The sequence below is a fragment of the Narcine bancroftii genome, chromosome 14 (assembly GCF_036971445.1).
Source record: "Narcine bancroftii isolate sNarBan1 chromosome 14, sNarBan1.hap1, whole genome shotgun sequence".
In the NCBI taxonomy this organism is placed as follows: domain Eukaryota; kingdom Metazoa; phylum Chordata; class Chondrichthyes; order Torpediniformes; family Narcinidae; genus Narcine; species Narcine bancroftii.
The window spans coordinates 67,589,412-67,612,740 of NC_091482.1; the positions used below are offsets into that span (position 1 = coordinate 67,589,412).

At 42.8% G+C, this 23,329-nt stretch overlaps 1 long non-coding RNA gene across 5 annotated transcripts in view; it reads right to left on the reverse strand.

Annotated features, from left to right (window-relative positions):
- Positions 1 to 20,641, reverse strand: part of LOC138750021 (uncharacterized) — a 153,452-nt gene extending 132,811 nt beyond the window's left edge. Inside the window, exons 1-3 of one of the 5 annotated variants that reach the window (XR_011349019.1) lie at positions 20,438 to 20,637; positions 9,672 to 9,809; positions 9,213 to 9,566 (exon numbers count right to left, since the gene is read on the reverse strand). This is a non-coding gene — a long non-coding RNA (uncharacterized lncRNA). Of the gene's footprint in view, positions 1 to 9,212; positions 9,567 to 9,671; positions 9,810 to 20,437 lie in introns of all 5 variants that reach the window. The other 4 variants (XR_011349017.1, XR_011349015.1, XR_011349016.1 and 1 more) reach the window with 4 other exon arrangements.
- Between the last annotated feature and the right edge of the window lie 2,688 nt (positions 20,642 to 23,329).

The window sequence follows — 23,329 nt, forward strand, 5'->3', positions numbered from 1 at the left end:
TTGTAAATTTTCTTTGCATTCTTTCAATTTTATTAACATCTTTCTTGTAGTTAGGTACCCCATTTTCTTTAAACCACTTCACGAATATTTCATGCCTGCCTGAGAGGATAAAATCCATGCCTCTTTTTAACTTTTTATCAACAGGCTAATCACTCCCCAATACTCTTAAGTATTAACCTCTGGGACTCAAACTCACAACCTTTCAGCTCCAAGACAGGATATTCTTTGCCGAGTCAATGCACTTGAGCCAACAATCCTTCTGGCACCTTTTTTCAACGCACCTTCGACCTGAGCTCTTTAGTTTTTGTTAGAAGTGCTCGCGGGTGAACATAAAGTGCCTGGTTTCCTGTTCTGGACTGTGATATATTCTTAGTGTGTGGATGTAGAATAAGTGGAAGATCAAGATCAGATTCAAAAGTGAAAAGCAAACTGCTACAGGAATTCATCAGCTGTGAAGGCAAAGGGATAAATCAAGTGTTTCTGGCCCAGATGTATCACGATTCAAAATGTCAACCATCTCTCGGCATCTACAGATGAAGTTTGATTCCCAGAGTTCCTGCAGCAGTTAGCATCTTGTGCCAGATTCCTGCACCTGGTGTCTCAGATTTAAAAGCATGTCCCTTATGCCAAATGTTTAATGTCTAGGCTCAGAGGTCAAAGGGCCACTTCCGTTGAGTCATAGAGTTCATTATTTCAGAGGAGTAAGAAATTGTTTGCGTTAGCCAACAAGAGATTTTACTCTGGAACTGAGTGTCTCTATTATACATGCAGTAGAGAAATTCTAGGAAGTTGCTAGAGAAGTACTGACTGTAAGGAGTCTGTCCGTTCTCCCTGTGTCTGTGTGGGTTTTCCCCAGGGACTCTGGTTTCCACCCTCCAAAATGTACCACAGGTTGAAGGTCAATTGGGTGTAATTGGGCAGCATGGGCTTGTGGGCCAAAAGGGCCTGTTAGTATGTTGTTTGTCTAAATTTTAAAAATAGGTTATTGGGTGAGCAAAACACTTTGGGCTGGTAGTGTGCTGTAGAATTTTATTTTCTATGTGCATGACTGCATTACCAAGTCTTTACCCAGGGTAAGTCAGCTGCCACAAGCTAGCTCTAGTCTAGTAGTTTTCAAACTTTTCTTTCCACTCCCTGTTCCATCGGTACTCTCTGATTAGTAAGGGATTGCTTTAGGTGGGATGTGGGTGGAAAGAAAAAGTTTAAAAACCTCTGTTTTAATTGTACCCAATTGACTCGTTATGTGCATGGTTTCGTAACTCCAAAGGAAATGGGCCAATGACAATTTTTCTCAAGCAAAATATTTCAGTTACTGGGTCTAGAGCGGAGATTCTCAATGTTCCCTTCCCACTCACATCCCACTTTAAGCAATCCCTTACTAATCACAGAGCACCTATGGTACAGGGATTACTTAAAGGGGTACATGAGTAGAAAGAAAAAAGCTGAGAACCACTGCACTAACCTTATGCTGGCATTGATGTAACCAGGGTACCTGGGCTCATGAGCTATAGAGTCAAACATAACCCTCGACTGAAGCAGCTGGATAAATCAAGATGGGTGTCATGGGAATAATAGTGGCAAATCTTTTGACATTTGCTGTCCTCACACTGTGAAACGAGCAAGCACATCGGAGTTTTCACGCATGAATACTTTAACTTCAGAATCTTAAACTGCTGCCAGCAATTTCATACAAATCCATAGACTGTACTGTTGGCAACCTGGTCCAAGAGAATCAGTGGAACATATGTAAATTTACACTGCTTATAAACTAATCTCACATTCTCACTGGTAAATGTTCTGAAAATTTAATTGATTTGTTACATAAGGTTTCAGTGAGCTTTCTGTAGTGTGCTAAGCCATAATTACTACTTGGCCAACTCTTGTCCTAAAATACCAATTTTGTCAGAAGAGATTATAATTCCCTCTCGTGAACATTTTAAAATATGAGGGATTATAAAATATTATTTTAACAAAGTTTATTTAGATTTTTCGGCTTCTGCCTTAATCAAATGTGAATATTTAATATTTAATTAGCATCTTTAATATTAGGAAACCCTTTGTCTCCACAGATGTTTCCTGAGCCACTGAGTTCCTCCAACAAATTGTTTTTTGTTCCACTTTAACCATTTGCAGTCTCTTGTGCTTCTGGGTGAAGAGAGGATATTTCTTCTTGCAAGAGAATTTAGAACTAGGAATCATTTTTTTCCCCCACTGAAGGCAGAGATACGATCAAATTTTATCTCCTAGAGGATGTATTTGTTTAGACTTTCCCTCCTCAAATGTAGCACGGTTAGCGTGGGGTGGCATGGTTGTGGTTAGCGCAATGCTATTACAGCGCCAGCGACCGGGGTTTGAATACGGTGCTGCCTGTGTAAGGAGTTTGTATGTTTTCCCTGTTTGTTCCAGTTTCCTCGAACTCTTCAAAATGAACTGGGGGGTGTAGGTCAATTGGGTGTAATGTTGCCAGAAGGGCCTGTAACTGTGCTGTATGTATAAATTAAATTAAAAAGTAAAAAATTTGAAAAGGGTGGTGGAAGCAGAGACTTTCAGTATTTTTAAGGCCGGGTGATAAGCAAAAGGGTAAATATTATGGGCAGACTGAAATGTAGAGCTGATGCTGAGCTCAGATCACCTCTTCTTTGGCTTGGCTTCGCGGACGAAGATTTATGGAGGGGGTAAAAGTCCACGTCAGCTGCAGACTCGTTTGTGGCTGACAAGTCCGATGCGGGACAGGCAGACACGATTGCAGCGGTTGCAGGGGAAAATTGGTGGGTTGGGGTTGGGTGTTGGGTTTTTCCTCCTTTGCCTTTTGTCAGTGAGGTGGGCTCTGCGGTCTTCTTCAAAGGAGGTTGCTGCCCGCCAAACTGTGAGGCGCCAAGATGCACGGTTTGAGGCGATATCAGCCCACTGGCGGTGGTCAATGTGGCAGGCACCAAGAGATTTCTTTAGGCAGTCCTTGTACCTTTTCTTTGGTGCACCTCTGTCACGGTGGCCAGTGGAGAGCTCGCCATATAACACGATCTTGGGAAGGCGATGGTCCTCCATTCTGGAGACGTGACCCATCCAGCGCAGCTCAGATCACCTATGATCTTATTAAATAGCAGAGCAAGCTCAAAGGGGAGAGTGGCCTACTCCAGCTCTTAATTTGTTTGATTAAAGTTAAAAAAAATCTCCTTTACATTCATTTTCACCTGCTGTTGGTCCAGCAAGCTGAGATCAAAGTAAGTGGGCATAAGTATTCCTGCTGATGAAACATCTCGGTACTGAGTTTCTTGTGCCTCTGGTATTGATCACCACTGGTGTTAACTGTGAGACCATCTGGATTGTCAGAGCCCTGAGCGCAGGAGGGTGGGTTTGAGGAACAGTGTAGACACAAAGAGGATGGATTCAACAACTGTGTTTGTGAAATGAAGCAGAAATTGCTCAGCACACAGCTGCAATATCCTTTACTTTCTCAGGCACACACCCAGAATGGAGCTGGATTATAAAACACCCTGCACCCTCTCACACCTGGTTTAGATTCAATCACAAGGACCGATTGCTGAAACAGTTTAACAGCAGCAGGAATAGATTGAACTGGAACACCAGCCGTGCTTGTCGAAGTCAAAACTCTTCCTATTGAAGCCTGCCTCCAATAACACACTTGGCACTCAGCCGACCTTTCACCTATGGTGTTGACTTTGGCTCAGCAGTTCAGTGGGTCTGGGTTTGTATGCTCAACAGACAGGGGTCAGATCAGGTCAAACCAAACTATAAATCCCAACCACAGGTCAGTTCACCAATTAATAATTCACTTAATTAAAAACTGTGCCAAGCAGAAAAGAAACCTTGTTAGCTCTCAGCTTTCCCTTCATTACCCAGAAAACACGGCAAATGTCTGCGAACTGTAAATAAAGAACGAGCCTGGACAAACTACAGAAAAGCAGTGCAGCGTAGAATCGAGCACAGTGGCTTTTACAATGCAGTCTGAGATTTTGTCTGGAAGTAGCAGATTTATTTGTTGTTGAGTGGTGACACTCTAATTTATTGTTCATTCTGAGGGTGTGGTTGTTCTGCAGGGACAACCCACTAAATATGAGACACAGCCAAAACAGTGCTGACTTTACTAGAGGACAGCGCACTTGCCTCCTGGAGTGCTTCCAATCTAAAGGGGTGGGGGTAGGTTGGTTTGTTGCATTCCAGACCAGGTCTCCTATTATAACTTTTTTTTAACTTAGTTGTTTCTCCCAGGATATTAGAACGTAGAACACTACAGTGCAGTACAGGCCCTTTGGCCCTTGATGTTGTGCTGACCTATATATTCCTTAACAAAATACTAAACCCTCCCTCCCCCATAACCATCTATTTCTCTTCGATTATGACCCTGCCTAAGGGTCTCTTATGTAAATTTAATTTTTTTAATTAAAAAAAAACTTCAGACATACAGCATGGTAACATTTCTGTCCATGAGCCCGTGCCGCTCAATTTACTCCCAATTAACCTACACCCCAGGTACGTTTCAGTCTCCATTACCATCACTATCCCTGGCCACACATTCCAGGCCCCTCCAACTCTCTGTGCAAAAAAACTTACCCCGACGTCTCTCCTAATCTTCCCTCCCTCATTTTAGACAGATGTCTCCTGGTGTTCGCTACTCCTGCCCAGGGAAAAAGGCACTGTCTGTCCATCTTATCTATGCCTCTCAGAATCTTGTAGACCTCTATATTTTACATGTTACATATTACATGACTGCAAAGGCTGATGTAAACTCTGACTGTATTTAGGCCTTATCTTTGTTGGATAGAATTGTTCATAGTCATGTGTACCAAGATGTAGTGAAAACTTTTGTTTTGCATGCTATCCAGACATATTGCAACAATGAAAACCAAAGTGCAGGGGATCCAGACCACAATCAATGAGGATTGGCAAGAACATGGGTGTGATAGTACAGATTCTATCACCAATGTGTCTATGTATAGATGGTCGTGTAGGATGACTGTGATTGGCTGAGAGTGTAGCCATGCCGACTGGCAGGTCTTAAAGGGTTGCTCCTAGCCAGACCAGGACCTTCTGGACTGGTCGTCCTATATGTGATACGCTCCAGTCTTCTAGTTAATAAAAGCCTTAGTTTGGATCAACAAGCCTTTGATTCTTTCGACGTGCTACAATGGGCATTTGGAATATTATGTTCAGTCTGGTTGCCTCATTACAGGAAGGATGTGAAAGCCAGGGAGAAGGTGCAGAGGAGATTTACCTGGATTGGAGGAGGTGTCTTGTGAGTCAAGGTCACAGAGCTGGGGTTTTTCTCTTTGAAGGATGAGGGGTGACTTAATGAGGCCTACAAGGTTATGAGAGGTATAGATAGGGTGGACGGCCAGCACCTTTTTCCCAGGGCAGGAGCAGCAAACACCAGAGGATATCAGTACAAAGTGAAAGGAGCAAAGTTTAGGGGAGATGTTAGGGTTTCGTTATTTTTTACACAGAGAGGAGTAGGTGCCTGGAATGCATTGCCGGGGAGATGGTGGAGGCTGGTACAATAGGGGAAACATTTAACTCTGAGACTGGCGCATGGATCAAAGAAGAATTGAAGGTTATGAGTGGAGAAGTTTAGCTTTTTGAGTTGGTTTATATAGATCGCACACCATCGAGGGCTGAAGGGCCTGTACTGTGCTGTAATGTTCTATGTTCTATAGTGTTACAATAAAACATAAGGGTAAGCTGCAGCGTCACATTAGACTAGTGGTTTTCAAACATTTTCTTTTCACTCACATTCCACCCTTACTAATCACAGAGCACCTATGGCATTTTTACAATGCTTATCTACATTTCCAAACTCTGCTCAGATCATAGCTTTTGAGTTCAAACTCACTCACACACATATACAAATACAGAGACACCATATATATATATAGGACAGATTCTTTCTTGTAGTTACCAGATTCATGAATGAACTGCAAAATAGTTAAACGCTCCATACCATTTGATATCTCTCTCTCTCTGTAACCTGTGTCGAATTTGTTGCTTGTTTTTATGAGCTATCTAACTGGTCTGCTCACACAACAACCTCCATCACCTAATCTTGTGACAATAAACTTGAACTTGACACAGTAAAACCCCTAGTATCCGGAATTCAAGCAAACACCAGCCTCAAGCAACCAGCAAAAAAATCGAGGAAAATAAATTTTAAAAATTAAAATAAGTAATAAAAAGTAATAGGTGAAAATACATGTTTGAAATTGTAAAAGTAAATTTTCTCTGAAGTAACACATGAACATTTGGTGATGATGGGAGCAAATATTCAGCCAGTGGAGGGAGGGCCTTGATTGGGCTTTGCTCATAGCAGGTGTTTGAATAAAGTTGTGCTTGAATAAAATGGCGTCACCCAGGATGAAGAGCTGGTTGATGCCGCTCGCCGTTGAGGTGACTCTCTTAAAGTATCTCCTTAGCTCGGGGGAGGCGGTGTTAATTATCTACAATGTTATTGTTCGTCTTTCAGGCAGTTCGTGGAGGGGGAAGAACCTGCAGATACAGCGACGGTTAAATGTTTTCAAAGAATGTGACTGAAAATAAAGAAAATGCTTTATGGTTTATATATCCATGAAAGTGAAGTTTGTTCTGTGTAAGTACAATACAGTAGTTTTACCTTATAAACTGTTTATTCTTAATGTAGGTATATTAGTTAAGCATTGTATGAGTAAGTCTCAAGCAACCAGAAAATACACTTATCCAGCATCTAGCAATCCCCATAGGGGCTAGATATCAGAAGTTTTATTGTAGTTGTTTTAACAAGGCACCTAGTTGTAATGACCTAGAAGACATGGACAGGCAAATAGAGAAGCTACAGAGGGGACTTTGTGACAGAGGAGGGGAATGGGACTAATCACACAGTTCTTTGTCCCAGCCATCATGTGTATGATGAACTAAATAACCTCTTCACCATTTTGTCACATCCCATGTAAACTCCAGCAAGGACTGTGTGTGGAGGCTGTTCCACACACATTTCCCATTCCACATCAGCAGCAGGATGGAGGAAAGGAATACCCATGGGCAGCTGCCAGGAGGGACAGCAATAATAAAACCACCGAAAATTAATCCACTGGCTTCAGTTCAGGATCACAGGGTGGGTTAGCTACTTTTAGCTCTGCACTGGGAAGCAGGAATCCTGTTGACATAGTGTCACCTGCCAGGTGTGGCAGCAGAGTCCGTGGAACACAAGGAAGAGCAGGAGGACCAGCTTGTCAGTGCGTTGTCCGACCCATCTGGGAGGGTGGGCGTGGATACCCAGGGCAGTGAGGCTGGGGTTTGGAGAATGTTATGTTCTGATAGATGCGCATGTAACAGGAAGACTTCTAGAGATGTTTTCAAAGGGCCGGTTTTAGGGCAGCAATTTCAGACGGGAACTTTTCTGCCAGGGCAGCCAGAAGAAAACTGTGAGGTGTTGCTAAGATACTAAATAGTGTGTACACATCAGTTCTGCCTGAGGCCGTGGATCTCCCACTCGCACTGAACACTGGGCATGTTCAAGCTCAAATGAGACAGAACACCGACCGCTCTGTCTTCAGCAGACTCAAGAAATCTTTATGCCAAGCTTATGTATTTTGATTGGCTTTCTGACATGACAGACAGAACCCCACCTCCTCAGCTTTAAAGACACCAGTTCCCCTGAATAAGAATTTGCAAAAATTTAATCTTTAAAACAAGTGGGGAATTTGTCTCGACAACAAAGAACAGAGGAAAGCCCAGAGTTTTCTTCCAATGTGACAATTTGCATACTATTTTCTTATCAATTGTATTGCAGTCATTCTTATCCATACACATAATCACTCATCCCAGTCTAGAGTAACTCAAAGCCCATTTGCCAAGGATCGTTATAGTTGGTTTGTGAACCTTATAAACTGGAAAACTTGCTCCCACAGCTCATTTGAATTGCCGTTCAATCGAAACAAAGCCAACAGAGTGCATTTCCTTTAGAGACAAACATAAGGTTTTGCAGTGCTTTAAAGAGCAAAGAGTTACTTTCATGGCAAAAGAAAGAGCAAGATATTCAAAGACTTTTAATTATTGGAAAATCCTTTGAATTTCTTCCGTTCTCTGGACAATGAGATTTAATGGTTGGATCATTTGCACAGGGTTAAGCATTGGTACCAGCATTAATAATAGCGCTCTTTCAATTTAAAATCAGATTAGCCTTAATTTTATCGAGTGGCAGAACAGGTTGAGGGGCTGGGTGGCCAATTTCTTATCTTCCTGTTATGGGTTGGGCAGAAAAGCTCTATTAACCCTGGTGGTGATTGGAGAGAGTGAGCGAGAGAGAGATAGAAAGAGAGAGAGAGAGAGAAAATAAGTGAGGCAGACTGTCGGACAGACACAGAGAGGAGTGAAAGAGATGGAAGACAGTGATAGAAAGACAGAGAGAATGAGAAACAGTAAGAAAAAAACTGTCAGAAAGACAGATGAATGAACAACAAAAAAGAAAGACTGATAGAATAAAAGAAGGGAGGGTGTGGGAGAGAGAAAAGTGTGAGACAAATTGAGAAAGATACAGAGTTTGAGAGACAATAAAAATAGGAGGGCAAGAGTAACAAGCATGAAGAGAGGCAGTGAGATAGAGAGGGGACCCAGTGAGAGAAATATTGATAGAGAGGGAAAGAAGGTAAAGAGAGAAGGTAGACAGATAGAGAGAGAGAGAATGAACTGAAAGCCTTGGCACAAATGGCAGGGACATGGAATAAACTAAGAGTCTTGGTAAAGTATTGTGTAGCTCCTGTGCACAAAATACCTTTGATAGCTTTTGACTTCCAGGTACATTGGAAACTTAATAACACCAGTGTAACATTTTGAAAAATCTTAATGCCAAATTTCTAACCATGAAGAATGTGGAAAGAAGCCATTCCCTTTGGTACAAGGGTGAAGAATAAGGTGACTGGGGGGGGGGGAAAGAAAAAAAACAGAAGTGACAGGAAGAAAACTTTGAACATCTGGTGAGTTTAGCGCCAAGAACGTACATCCAGAGATAGAAGTAGGGGCAGATTCTGCAGGACTATCGGGACACTAGTTTGATTGCTCTTATATAGAATCAGGATTGACCCAATGGGACAAATGGCCTCCTCATGCTGTAACCACTGTTTGCTGTAATAAAAACTGAAAAGTAAGGACATTTTAATTAAAGGTCCACAAAACACAAAGAACAAGCAAATTGAATGAAAGCAAAATAATTGTAAAGAATGGCTTACCTTCCCCATTGCCTTATACACTACAGAATAGGGTTTGGGATCATCTACCAGCTCTGCCCAAAGTGAGGGAGTGGAGAATCAGGGTGCGCTGACAGATTTAACCCCCAGAATCCGTCAGCAAGTTCCAGACTCAATATGAAAGGAGGGGTTCACTTCTGTATGTGTGGGTGAATGCTGGTAATTCCATCCCAAAATATTGGCCAGATGGGTTAGAGCCTCTTTGTAGTGAGCTGTTTGAAGCCTTGCATGCCATACCTCTCAGCGCTGACCTCGTTCACTCAAACGCAGATGAGAAAAGGAAGCAAACGTCAATTGTAGCTCTTAAATAGCTCCAACATACTCAACTGTTGCAATCTGAAAAAGACCAAAAAAAATTGTTCGACAATCATCTCGAATTGCACAATGCTCTGCTTGTCATTTGCAATAACATGAAGCAATCAATTGTGCATCTCAAATTACCTGCTGGATAGTTCATCAAACTGCAAGGGAACCACGAAAATCAAAGTGTTGTGCATTAGCGAAAATACTACCAGTTGGTGTAGTGTCTTCACACAGTCTCTGCAGAGCCACACATCATCTGTGTTTGCAATTAAGGAGCTGCACAAAATGGATATTTAAGAAAAAAAATTACAACACGCACAGGGCCGTTTTGGATCAATAAGCCCTTTGCAAAGCATCTGATCATTTAACTATGGTGATATTTAATATTCTAACTGATTCTATGTCAAACAAGGATTAATTGCTGCTTTCATGTGATCTGCTCAAGTACTAAGACTTGCCGTGTTAAAAGAAATTGAAGGAATCTTTGGTGAAATAGAATGGTTTTAGTGTTGGATATGGGCACGCCCAAGTATATTGAGGTTTAAAAGTATATTAAGAGGAACTTAGATGCAGCTGTCTCAGAGATGATTTGTCCAAAGGTTTTGTAAAACTGAGAATTCCCACTCTATGGCCAATCACCACTTAGACAATGGCTGACTCCAGCAAGTGAATTCAGCCTGACTCTCAGCTCCTTAAGGATGATTTTAGCCCTGCTGGCGTGGAGAAATGCCAGGCGTGGATGGTTAAAAGTGGTGGCGGGACCATCCTGTTGCATCATGATGTGCTTGACCTACAGCCATTTTATCTGCAGAGGTTGTGGAGAAAATGGTGATGGGAAGAAATGGGGAGCACCTCACCAATACTGAGAAGCAGTACTTGACAACCTCATTGCAATCGATTGGGATTTCACAAAAATGGGTACTGGGTCCGCTGCTGTTTGTCATCTACATTAACGATCTAGATGATAGGGTGGCAAATTGGATTAGTAAATTTGCAAGTTGGTGGCGTTATGGTTAGAGAGAAAGATTATCAAAGCTTACAGGGTGATATAGGACAGTTAGTAGAATGGGCTGGAAGATGGCAGATGGAATTTAATGCTGACAAATGTGAGGTGCTACATTTTAGTAGGACTAATCAAAATAGTTCATACACGTTAAATGGTAGACAATTGAGGAGTGCAGTGGAACAAAAGGATTTAGGTGTCATGGTACATAATTCTCTGAATGTTGAACCACATGAAGATAGGGTGACGAAGAAGGCATTTGGTATGTTGGCTTTCATAAATCAGAGTATAGAACACTGGAGTTGGGATGTTATGTTGAAATTGTATAAGGCATTGGTGAGGCCAAATTTGGAATATTGTGTGCAGTTTTGGTCGTCGAAATACAGGAAGGATATTAACAGTATAGAGAGAGTGCAGAGGAGGTTTACGAGAATGTTGCCGGGGTTTCGGGGTTTGAGTTACAGGGAACGGTTGAGCAGGCTGGGACTTTATTCCCTGGAGTATAGAAGATTGAGGGGTGATTTAATAGAGGTATTCAAAATTATAAGGGGGACAGATGGAATCAATGTGGATAGGCTTTTTCCACTGAGAGTGAGGGAGATTCAAAAAAGAGGGCATGGATTGAGAGTAAAAGGGGAAAGGTTTAGGGGAAACATGAGGGGGAATTTCTTCACACAGACGGTGGTGAGGGTATGGAATGAACTTCTGGCAGAGGTGGTAGAAGCAAGATTGATGTTAATATTCAAGGAAAGGTTGGATAGGTATATGGACGGGAGAGGTATGAAGGATTATGGGCCAAATGCGGGTCAGTGGGACCAGGTGGGAGAAGATGTTCGCCAAGGACTAGTAGGGCCAAACTGGCTTGTTTCTGTGCTGTAAATGGTTATATTGTTATATGGTTAAGTATCCAAGAACATTCATAGATGTGTCATGTTAGCAGTGTACAAGATCAGAAGGAGTGTGGTAAATCATGTTAGACGTCCAGTGCAGTAAGTCAGCGTTCAGCAGCAAGGGGGATAAATATGATCATCGGGGAGCTCAGTGTGAAAACAGCCTGTGTAACTCATCGCATCTTCCAATCTCTTGGAATTCCCTACCAGTACGAACCCTACTGCTTTCCTCCATCTCCCTGAGTATCATGCGGCCAGTAGAAATACACACGCAGAAAGGTTCCAAGTCTGACTGATACCCATCTATATTTTACAATGGTTGTTAGTAAACAGCTTGCAGATAGGAAGGCGATAGCAGCAGGGGGACTTGCTTCCAAGTTGTTTTCAACGGAGAAGGGAGCCCTGTTGATCTGTAATTACCCGGCTGATTCATGGAACAGGTATTGGAAATAATTACAAGTGACCTGCCAGTTCCTGCCTGACCTCTCACGAACCAGAGAACATTCATTTACCCAACCATTTAATATGACAACGTTAACCTTTAAGTGCAGCCAACACTCAAAGGACAAGGAAAACCAATTGACACGCACAGCCATGGAATCTTTTTTGTTAACTTGACAGCCACATGACCTTCCCTGCATTGGGCCTCATCAGGAACCAAATGGAGAGATTCCTTGGTTGATTTTATTATTCCTCTCATGCTCTGATTCCTATTGGGGATCCATTGAATTTAAAAGTTACCAGTGATCATTGGTATAAATCCAGGGAGTTGAGAAACTTCCAAGACTGCTTTGGAGAAGATTCATCTTCAGTGTGTTCCAGCATTAAAACCCCAGATGAAAATCATTAGGGCTGGGATCATTTACTAATCCAAATTTGGAGCAAAGTGGTAGGACACAGCAGACAGGGATTGCAGATCAACATAATATTTGAAAATAGAATGCCTTTTCAAATCCTCAAGAATTATCCATCTATATGGAGAGAATGGTGGCAATAGGTAGTTAAGTTTTAAATTTAGTTAATTTCAAAAGAAATGTAGAGAGGCCATTTTGACTCATGAGTCCGTTCCTCCCAATTTACACCAAATTGACCTACACACCTGTTATGTTTTGAAGGGTGGGAGAAAACTCTGGGGAAAAGCTAGGTGTGCATGGGGAGAATGTACAAACTCCTTCCAGACAGTGCGAGATTTGAACCCTGGTCCTGAACGCTGGCACTGTAACCATGCTGCCCTTGAAGCGAAGATTAACTGTAGTAAATTTTCTGAAATTGTTGAAAGGATGCTCATTGATAGTTCTGCTTCTGTTACTTGTCTTTGCAAGCCTAGGCTCAAGGAATCCAATACCTGCCACGTGACATTAATATTATACCGCAGCTCACAGTGAGCTCAAGTCGAGCCTTTCACCTCCTGAGTGAGCAACACTTTTCTTCAACCCTCCATCAGTGGCTGCAAGGGTGGATCGTCAGTGAAGTGGTTGAGAGCAACAAAAAAAAGAACTAATATTATTCAGAGTGGATCTTGGATAAAGTTGAAATGAGGTCCACACACTTAGCTGGGAAGCGGGGAAGAAGCATTGGAAACTGAACAAAGATTCCAAGGACAGAGATGCATGATGGGGCATTATTACATGCCACAGCATTAACCCAACCAGCATGCTGGTAAGAATAACATCATGTAATGTGTATGCATCAGCCCACCAAATAAAACAGTCAGAACAAACAGATTAATAATCTACTAATGAGCTGATGCTAGTTATAAACACATATGAAATAAGAGCAGGAGTAGGTCTTTGACCTGACAAGCATGCTTTGCTATTTAATCTACTCCGTTGGTTTGGCCATGAACTCAGCCTCACTTACCCAACTTTTCTCCATAACCAGAGGGCATCAAGGTTGGCCTAGCAGTTAGCACCTCGCCGTTATAGCAGCAGTAATTGGGTCCGGGGTTCGAATCCCACACTGTCTGTAAGGAGTTTGTATGTGTCTCACTGTGCCTGCGTAGGTTTCCTCCGAGGGCTTCAGTTTCCTCCCACCATTCGATATGTTCCGGGGGATGTAGGTTAATTGGGTATAAATTGGGTGGCACGGGCTTGTGAGCTGAAATGGCCTGTTACTGTATTGTATGTCTTAATTTATATTTCAATTCAATTCCCTTACTAAGTAAGAGTCATTTTGGGTCTTAACAATATTTAATGAGGCAGCCTCTACTGCTTCAATGGGCAGAGAATTCCAGATTCACTACTCTCTGGGAAAAGCAGTTCCTCCTCATCTCCATCCTAAATCTACTTCCCTCAATCCTAAGGCGATGTCCCCTAGTTCTAGTCTGATCTACCAGTGATAGTCCTGCCTCTGACTTAACCATCCCCTTCATAATTTTATGTTTCTATCCGTCTCCCTTTCATTCTTCTACAGTTCCAGACAATTCAGTCTCTCCTCACAGGCTAACTCCTCACATCTGGAATCAACCTGATGAACCTTCTCTGCACCCACTATAGATTTTCTTAACTTAGGCCACCAGCACTGCAGACAGTGCTCCAGGTCTTGCCTCCAGTACCCTGTGCAGTTGTAGTACAACCTCCCTGCTCTTAAATTCAATGAAGGTCAACATTCCATTTGCCTTCAACTATCAACTGGAACTGCAAACTAACCTTTTGCAATTCATGCACAAGCATTCCCAAGCCCTTCTGCACGGCAGCATGTAACAATTGCTTGCCATTTAGATAATAATCTGATCTACTAATTTTCTTAATGAAAGATAGTTATTGATGGGTCTGACTCTTCCATTTGTTTTTTACAGATTTCAGATTTTAGATGGAAGGGAGGCATGGTTGGTTTAGCGGTTAGCACAACGCCTTTGAAGCGCCAGCGATTGGGACCAGGGTTCGAATCCCACACTGTCAGTAAGGAGTTTGCACATTCTCCCCGTGTCTGCGTGGGATTTCCCCAGGAGCTCGTTTCCTCCCACTGTTCAAAACGTACTGGGGATGTAGGTTAATGGGGTGTAAATTGGGCAGTGTGGACTCATGGGCTGAAATGGCCCGTTACCGCACTGTATGTCTAAATTTTTTTAAAAATAGATTTATTGTCAGAGTACATCCATGACATCACAGACAATCTTGAGATTCTTTCTTCTCTGGGCGAGGCAGCATTACACTTATTGGTAGGGCAAAATAAAATGTACTCAACGTACACATGTAAACCAATAAAGAAATGTAAGCAAACTAACTGTAATACAGAAAGAAAAAAATCAATAAAGTTCAAAAGTGAGAGTCCTTAAATGAGTCCCTGATTGAGTTTGTTGTTGAGGAGTCTGATGGTGGAGGGGGAGCAGCTGTTCCTGAACCTGGTGGTGCGAGTCTTGTGGCACCGATACCTCCTTCCTGATGGCAGCATCGAGAACAGAGTGTGTGCTGGGTGGTGTGGATCTTTGAACAGAGTGTGTGCTCTCCGACGACAGCATTCCCTGTAGATGTTCTCAATGGAGGGTTTTGCCTGTGATGTCCTGGGCTATGTTCATGACCTTTGGCAGGGCTCTATGCTCAGGGGTATTGGTGCCCCCATACCAGACCGTGATGCAACCAGCACTGCTCAAGATTCTTGCTTGAATTTTAATTTTTTCAATCTAATTTGCCTCCCAATCCTTTCTGAAATTGCTTGTGTTTTGGGAAAACAATCTAAAATATCTGTTTCTGATCAAGTTATTGTGTAAGCGTAGATTTTTGATGTTGCCATGGATGTTTCTCTATCTCGAAGTTAGTGGCAGGAACTCCAAGGCCAGACACCATGCTATGAGAACACACAAATGTGCATCAGCTGTTTCCATTACATGTTAATCCTTAAACATGGATAGAAGAATAATAAAAGTCTTCCACAGCACCTAGTGTGACTTCCAGATGTCCCACAGCACTGTGCATTCATTCTGAGAAGAGGTCAATTTGCTCTCAGCAACAAAGGAGCATTGACCTGGTCTAGAAATGTTGGTTGAGAGATAAAATGGGCAGCTTGGTTAGTGTAGAGGTTAACACAATGCCATTACAGCTCGAGCAACCTGGGTCTGTAAGGAGTTCTCCCCGTGTCTGCATGGGTTTCCTCTAGGCACTCCCATTTCCTCCTACCCTTTAAAACATACGGGGGCTTGTATGTTAATTGGGGGTTCTTGGACGACAAATGGCTCGTGGGCCAGAAGGGCCTATTTAGATTTAAACTGAATTTAAAATTTAAAAATACTAGTCGAGTCATTGGGTAGGGCACCTCTGCTCATTTTGTTTCATAGTTCCCATGGGAGGAGACAGGGCCTTGTTGAGTGCATTCTCCAATCACCAGGACCATCAGCGGCTCAATGTTGGGTGCAAGGCTTAGACTGTGATCTCCGATCGCATGACATGAATCCCCCACAGATGGACACAACTTTGGTTGGTGATACATTTCTTTAATGAATTCATTCAAGGGATTATGGCATTGCTCTCAACACTGGAGTTTTACATTTAACTTTAATTGTCCTGAGAATCAACACTGGTGGCTCCAGTCTCATATTTAGGTCGCTTCAAAAATTAAATTAACTTCTCTACTGACATGCTAATAATTTCTGTTGTACCATCTCCACACTAGTTTTTTAAAACTTTCCCAATTTATTTTGCAGAGGTGACATTTGAACTTGCGTCTCTGGATCCATGGCCTATTCTCGAGGTGTCGGTCCAGTAAGTTCAACACTGTATTAGCTATAACCTTGTTTGAATCAGATGTGGTCTGGATCGGATCGGAGAGAAGAAAGAAGAAAAGGCGAAGGGACAGAAAGGGAGAACAGCAGCTCAGGATGCTGAGTGAAAGAGGGACAATGACGAGCAGCCAAATCTGTGCACCAGCTGGACCCAGAGACGGGCCAATGACAGTGAGATGGGGAGAAGAAAGAATCCAGTCCCCTGGTACACAAAATACTGACAGGTCTTCCTCCAAAATAAGAATCTAACACATGGAAGCTGTATGGTTTAAGCAGATGAGAGGCTCTCAGAGAAAAAAAAGGCATATTACACAAGGGAGCAAGGCAGTAAAAACAACATGGTGCAGAAGTGCGGTGCAGATGGGGCCTGTGTGGGTCTGTACAGCTGTTGTCCCAATGAATACATGAGTAATAATTACATAATAGGTTGGCAATTTGTAAGCAGATGGGAATAAGCTGGGGGGGATTTTTTATTAGCTATTTGAAGTAAGTTTCTTATTATGCAGTGAAGTAGTCTCTTCCTTCCACAGGACCACACCCCCTTCCCCCAACTCCGACTCCAAAATAGCCCAGTGTTAATCATGGTTCTGCAGTTTAAGGTGAATCAGTAGTGACTGACTTATGATTGCAGTTTCCCGTGAATCTTGGTGTGCATGGGGCACTCCCGTCTCAAGCTAACCCTGAGACACTCCAGATTTGGGTAGCATGGTTGGCGTAGCAGTTAGCGCAATGACTTCACAGTGCCAGCGAGTGGGACCGGGATTCAAATCCCACGCTGTATGTGAGGATTGGCACGTTCTCCCCATGTCTGTGCGTGTTTCCCCGGGGGCTCCGGTTTCCTCCCACGATTTGAAACGTATCAGGGGTGGAGGTTAATTGGATGTAAAATAGGCTGCGCGAACTGGTGGGCCAAAATGTCCTGTAACCATGCTTATGTTCCAGCAAGGTTTCTAGCAGTGCCCAGAGTCTCTCCCAGCTTGCTCCAGAATCTTTGGCTTAAATTGAAGAGTTCCTAAACCCAACTGGCAGATTAATTTTCTTTTCAATGTCACTGCAGTGCCCTTAAAATGCCCTGATGTGTTTGTGCACATAAGGGGGGAGTGACTGTGTTCCAAAGTACATCCCTGAGGCACTATGAAGTTGAAGCACCTCCCTGCACCAAGTTTCAACGGAGCCAAAGATACCATGATTGATGACCATTGGTCATTAGGAGTCTCCCACTCGAATGGATAAAGATTTTATTTCCAGTCCAATGTAGTTTATCCACCTGCTTATGCTCCTCCCCCAAACAAGTTATACTGTACGTTCAAGTGAAGGTTTAACATCTCAAGCTTGAATCTTACAAAATGTATTCAAAAAATTGGCTTGGCTTCCTATCATTATAGAATTATAGTGTTTAGACATTGCTCAATAATAGTTTCTCGCATCTCCTGATATTCACGAGTCAAATGGTACAGAAATAGGCCTGAACTATGGGAACCACAGCTTCTCTCAGCTGTGGCCTAACAAACGTTTTATATAGTCGCATTATAACCTACCTATACTTATGTTCCAAGCCCCAGCTAATGAAGGCGATTATCCCAAATACTTTCTCAAACCAGCTTATCCACTTGCACAGCTGTATTTGGCCATAGTCCCTCAATACTTCCTGAAATATGACCGTTTCGTGTAAAATCATCGCCTTATGAACCTTGTGCAGGTTGAAACCTTATAGCAGCGTATTCATGTTGTCTGAAATGCTCTCCCACTGATACTGATACTGCTACCAGTCTCAATGATTACCTCCAGTATCTCCACTTAATCTACCCACTGGCTCAAAAATCTCTCCTGGAGGCACTAGCAACATTTCACCCTCTTTAAGCCTTTCATACCAAGGCTTAAAATTTCTGACAATTTGACTCTTTGGAGTCCAGTTGTCCCCTTCAGTGAAGCGATCGCCCCTATTTGTACAGCCAAAAGTCCGTTGTTTGCCCTTGTCTGTACCTAATGTAGACTTTTGTGTTTCATTCTGTACCTAATGGGATTGGATTAATGTTTCAGACACCTTCCTTCTCTGTTTAGTGCATGCCATATGCTTTTACTTGTCCACTCTCACACCTCTTCCTGTCCAATTAGTTGGATGATCAATCCCACCTGGCTACAGGCAGCGTTACTAAGAGATGAATTCACTTTCTGGTTGGATTAAGTGCTTCCCAAGGAAATGAGCCCACAGCGCATGCTATTCACAAGGGAAATCCCAACTAAATGCCGGCTATGTTCAAGTACGGGCTGTATACTCACTTTACACATACAAGTGTGTACTCGTATGACAATAACACCATCTACAAATTTGCCAACAATATCACTGGTGGGTTGTAAAAAGGGGATGAATCAGCCTACAGGATGGAGATTGAAAAGTTGACTAAATGGTGCACCAACAAGCTTACACTCAATGTCACCAAAACCAAGGAGCTGATTGTTAACTTTGGGAAGGGAAAGCCATAGATATACAACCCAGTGATCATTGGGGATCAGAGGTGGAGAGGGTGGGCAAATTTACATTCTTTGGATTCACTATCTTGGAGGATCTTTCCTGGATGCAACACACCAATGGCGTTGTGAAGAAACCATGTCAACACCTCTACTTCCTCAGGAGTTTGCGGAGGTTTGGTATGACACCAGAAACCCTGGCAAATTTCTACAGACGTGTGGTGGAAAGTGTGCTGACCGCCTGCATCATGGTCTGGTAATGGGAACACCAATGCCTCTGAACATAAAGCCCTCCAAAATGTAGTGGACACAGCCCAGGACATCACAGGCAAAACCCTCCACTCTGTTGAGTACATCTACAGGGAATCCAGCCGTTGGAGAGCAGCAGCCATCATCAAAGACCCACACCACCCAGCACACGATCTGTTCTCGCTGCTGCCATCAGGAAAGAGGTGTCGGTGCCACAAGACTCACACCACCAGGTTCAGGAACAGCTGCTCTCCCTCCACCATCAGACTCCGCAACAACAAACTCAATCAGGGACTCATTTAAGGACTCTTACTTGTGCATTTTATTGATTTTTTAAAAATTCTCTCTCCTTATTGCAGTCAGTTTGTTTACATTCGCTATCTGTTTACAGTCTTTATTTGTTTACATTTATGCTGTGTACATTTTTTTCTTGCACCAGTACCCACAAGAAAAAAAGAATCTCAGGATTGTATGTGATGTCATGTATGTACTCTGACAATAAATCTGAAATCTGACGAGACCCAAGTGTATTTTGTTGAGTACGCTGGGGGATTACAGTGAGAATATTAGCCATGGTTCCCTGCTTCTGCACCAGTGATGCTATTAAAATGCAAACTTGGTGTTTTTTTTGCTTCTTATTTCCCAACTGGAGAAGGATTCAGCCAGGTTAAATACATCTTAAGAAGTACCCACCTGTGGGGGCTATTCTCTCTTTCTGGAGAGCTGGTCTGTTCCAGTCTTGTCACCACTCCCAGATACATCACACCCAGCCTTCAGTCAGAGGAGATAGATTGCCCCCTTGTGGAGAAACCATCAAGAGTTTGGCCAAGTTCTGAGATTGTGAAGATTATGCTTGAACCCAGGATTAGTTATGATCATTTTTTTTTCAGTCAGCCTTCACCTTGGTGTGTTGGGTTTTTGCAGGTGAAAGATTTGAGTTATGGTAAAATCCTCATTAAGCATAGACTCTAAACTCACATGAGGAAGGTTAAGGTTCAAGATTCCTTTACATTTTTAAAAATTAACTTTTAAAAAATTTAGACAACAGGGTGGTAACAGACCCTTCCAGCCCATGAACCTGTGCCATTCCAAATACACCCAATTAGTCTACAGACCCACCCACACTTTCTTGATTAAAGACAATGTAATAAGGTGGACAGCCAGTGACGTTTTCCCAGGACAGGGGTAGCAAACACCAGAGGACATCTGGACAAAGTGAAGGGAGGAAAGTTTAGGGGAGACATCAGGGGCACATTTTTTACAAGGAGAGTCGTGAGGGCCTGGAATATCTTGTCAGGGGTGGTGGTGGAGGCTGGAACATTAGGGGCATTTAAGAGACTCTGGGCCAGGCTCATGGATGGAAGAAAAATGCAGGGTTATGAGGTAGAAAGGAATATATAATTCAGCACAACATCGAACGCTGAAGGGCCTGTACTATGTTGTAGTGTTCGATGTTCTAAATAATACAAAAATATTTAATATGCCCAATAAATGCCAAATTTTGTCCACCGTAGAGGCAAACAAAGATTGGCTGTAGGCATTGCCCAGCACCCCCGATAATAAGAGAAAGAAAAACCTTTTAGAGTTATGGGGATTCGCCTCCAGGCCTCTCGCAGCCTCTGCAGCTGACAGACTCCTGTTCAATCCATCGGCAACCCGAGCTCCAGATCCGAACCTCCAACACAATCAGGCATCCTTCAGTGCCCAAGGCCCTTCGGGAGCCCATCTTACCCTCAGCACCCTCTCGAATCCCAGGTTCGATATCTGGTTCCCATGAGGCAATCTTGGATTTATGTAGTACCTATCATGGTCCAAAGCATTTTGTGGTCAGTGGTTCATCTCTGGTTTAGTCATTATTTTAACAAGACATACAACAACCAGTTTGTGTAAACTCCCACAGGGCAGAAGGAGAGCTCGAACTCACACATTCCCCACTCACTCATCCCAAGAGGCTCCTCTTGCCCACTGTGGCTGAATCCAAGAGTTCCTCCATTGGCCTGAGCAGTCAAGTGGTATCTCTCGGAACCATAAACTATAAGGCCATAAGACATGGTAGCAGAAATAGCCCATTGAGCCCATTGAGTCTGCTCCGCCATTTAATCATGATCCATTTCCCCACTCAGCCCCACTGCCTGGCCTTCTCCCCATAACCTTTGATGCCCTGGCTAATCAAGAACCAATCAATCTCTGTCTTAAATACACCCAATAACCTGGTCTCCACAATTGCCTGTGGCAACAAATTCCACAAATTTACTACCTTCTGGCTATAGAAATTCTTACATATTTATATTCTAAGTAGCTGCCCTTCAATCCTGAAGTTGTGCCCTCTTGACCTAGACTTTCCCACCATGGAAATTTCTACTCTATCCATACCTTTCAACACTGAACATGTTTCAATAAGATCTCCCCTCATTCTAAATTCCAATGAGGTTGGGCCAAGAGTTCTCAAACACTCTTCATATGATAAACCTTTTATTCCCAGCATCATACTAGTGAAGCTCCTTTGAACGCCTCTCTCTTGAAGCATTGGGGAAGCAGGTCATCCTCACCCTTGAGAGACCACCTAGGAAGACGATGAAGACAATCACCAGCTAGGGTGAGACAATTACATAACTGCTATTCCACAGCTCTAATGACCTGACCTCGGGTGCTGTTCACATGATGTTTGCACCCCCAAATTACATGAGTTTCTTCCATCTGTTCCTGCTTCTCCCCATATCTCAAAGCCATGCGGTGTATTAGGTTAACCAACCATTGTAAATTGGCCCCAGTGTGAAGACAGGTTGAAGCAATGAGGGAAGGTGAAAACAATAGGCTACAGGAGAAAATTTGTCGGAGAACGGGATTGCTGTGTGGACCTCAGTGGATTAAATGGTCTCCATCTAAGAGATAAGTAAATATGTGTTAAGAGTATCTGCAAATGTTTTAAATGTTTAAATTTGACCAAATGCAAAGTAGATATTCATAAACAAACTCTTCCCTTCCTTTCTGCACTGTGTCAGATGCTGCAGAAGAATTGGGTGTGATTGAATGAGAAGCAGATATGGTGGGATTCCCACGATTGCAACAGGTTTCAGCACCAGGAGAGCAGAAACAAATTTAGTCAGGATTCTCAGCCCCAGTGTAATTAACTTAGGACTGCATTCTGCTGGAGGTTTCAGTCCTTCACAGTTCAGTGTCTTAAGAAATTGCAGCAAAATATTTCACCTTCTTGTGCCTTGAAATGGCAAAATCGTCCCAAGATATTTCTTAGGACATTGGTCAAAGAAACAGGTTTTAAGGTATGTTGTATGTTACTGAAGAAAAAGAAGTAGAAGAACAGAAAGGTTGAAAGAGGGAATTCCAGAGTTGAAGACAAGGTTTGCTGACAGAAAAGCAATTTATTTCTGGGATGATCAGATCAGAAAATAAGAACTTCCAAGACAATATTGTGGAATAGCAGAAGATTACTAGAGTCATCAAATCCAGACCAACTCTTTGTGGAGAAATCCTATCATTCCCATTCCTAAACATCCTGCAAAATATTCTCTCTCAATGTACAGGTGCTGACTGTCACTTTTTGTGGGAAGTGAATGCCAGATCATTACGCCACACTAACCCTGCAGCTGAAACCCCTTTAGAACCATTCAAGTAGATCTCCTACACCTTCCACAGGACCTTTGCAGCCATTTTCAACTCTTTCCTGTAATGGTCCAATCAACGTTCTGTCCTCATTCAACGTAACCTCTCTATTCTAGTATTCCGTGCTTCTATTTATGAATCCCAGGGCTCCCAATGCTTTGATCATTCCCGCAATGTGCCCTTCACTTTATACATGTGTGTATTCTACCAAAGTGTATCATTTTGCATTTCTGTATAGTGGCATGGTTGGCTTAGAGGTTAGTACAATCCCTTTACAGCGCCAGCAATCGGGAAGGGGTTTGAATCCTATGCTGTCTGTAAAGGGTTTGTATGTTCTTCCTGTGTCTGCGTGGGTTTTCCCTGGTGCTCCAGTTTCCTCCCACCATTCAAAATGTACAGGGCTATAGGTTAATTGGGTATAAATTGGGCAACATGGACTCATGGGCCAAAATGGCCTGTTACTGTACTGTATGTCTAAATTTAAAATTAAAAAAATTAATTTACATCTATCCTGATCTCCCCTTCAGTCAGCCTATCCATGGCTTGAAGATCACCACAATACACCCATGGTGGGAGTCTAGGGAAAGAGGGCACAACTTCAGGATAAAAGGGCATCAATTTAAAACAGAGATGCAAAGAAATTTCTTTAGCCAGAGGGTCATGAGTCTTTGGAAAGTTGCCAAGGAGACTGTGAAAGCAAGGTTACTGGCATATTTAAGGTAGAAATTGACAGATATTTGGTTAGTCAGGTAATCATGGGCTACGAGGAGAAAATCGGGGAGTGGGAATTATTATCTTTCAATCTGGAAAGCTACCACATACCTTCCTCTATTCTCTGCTGTCTGCC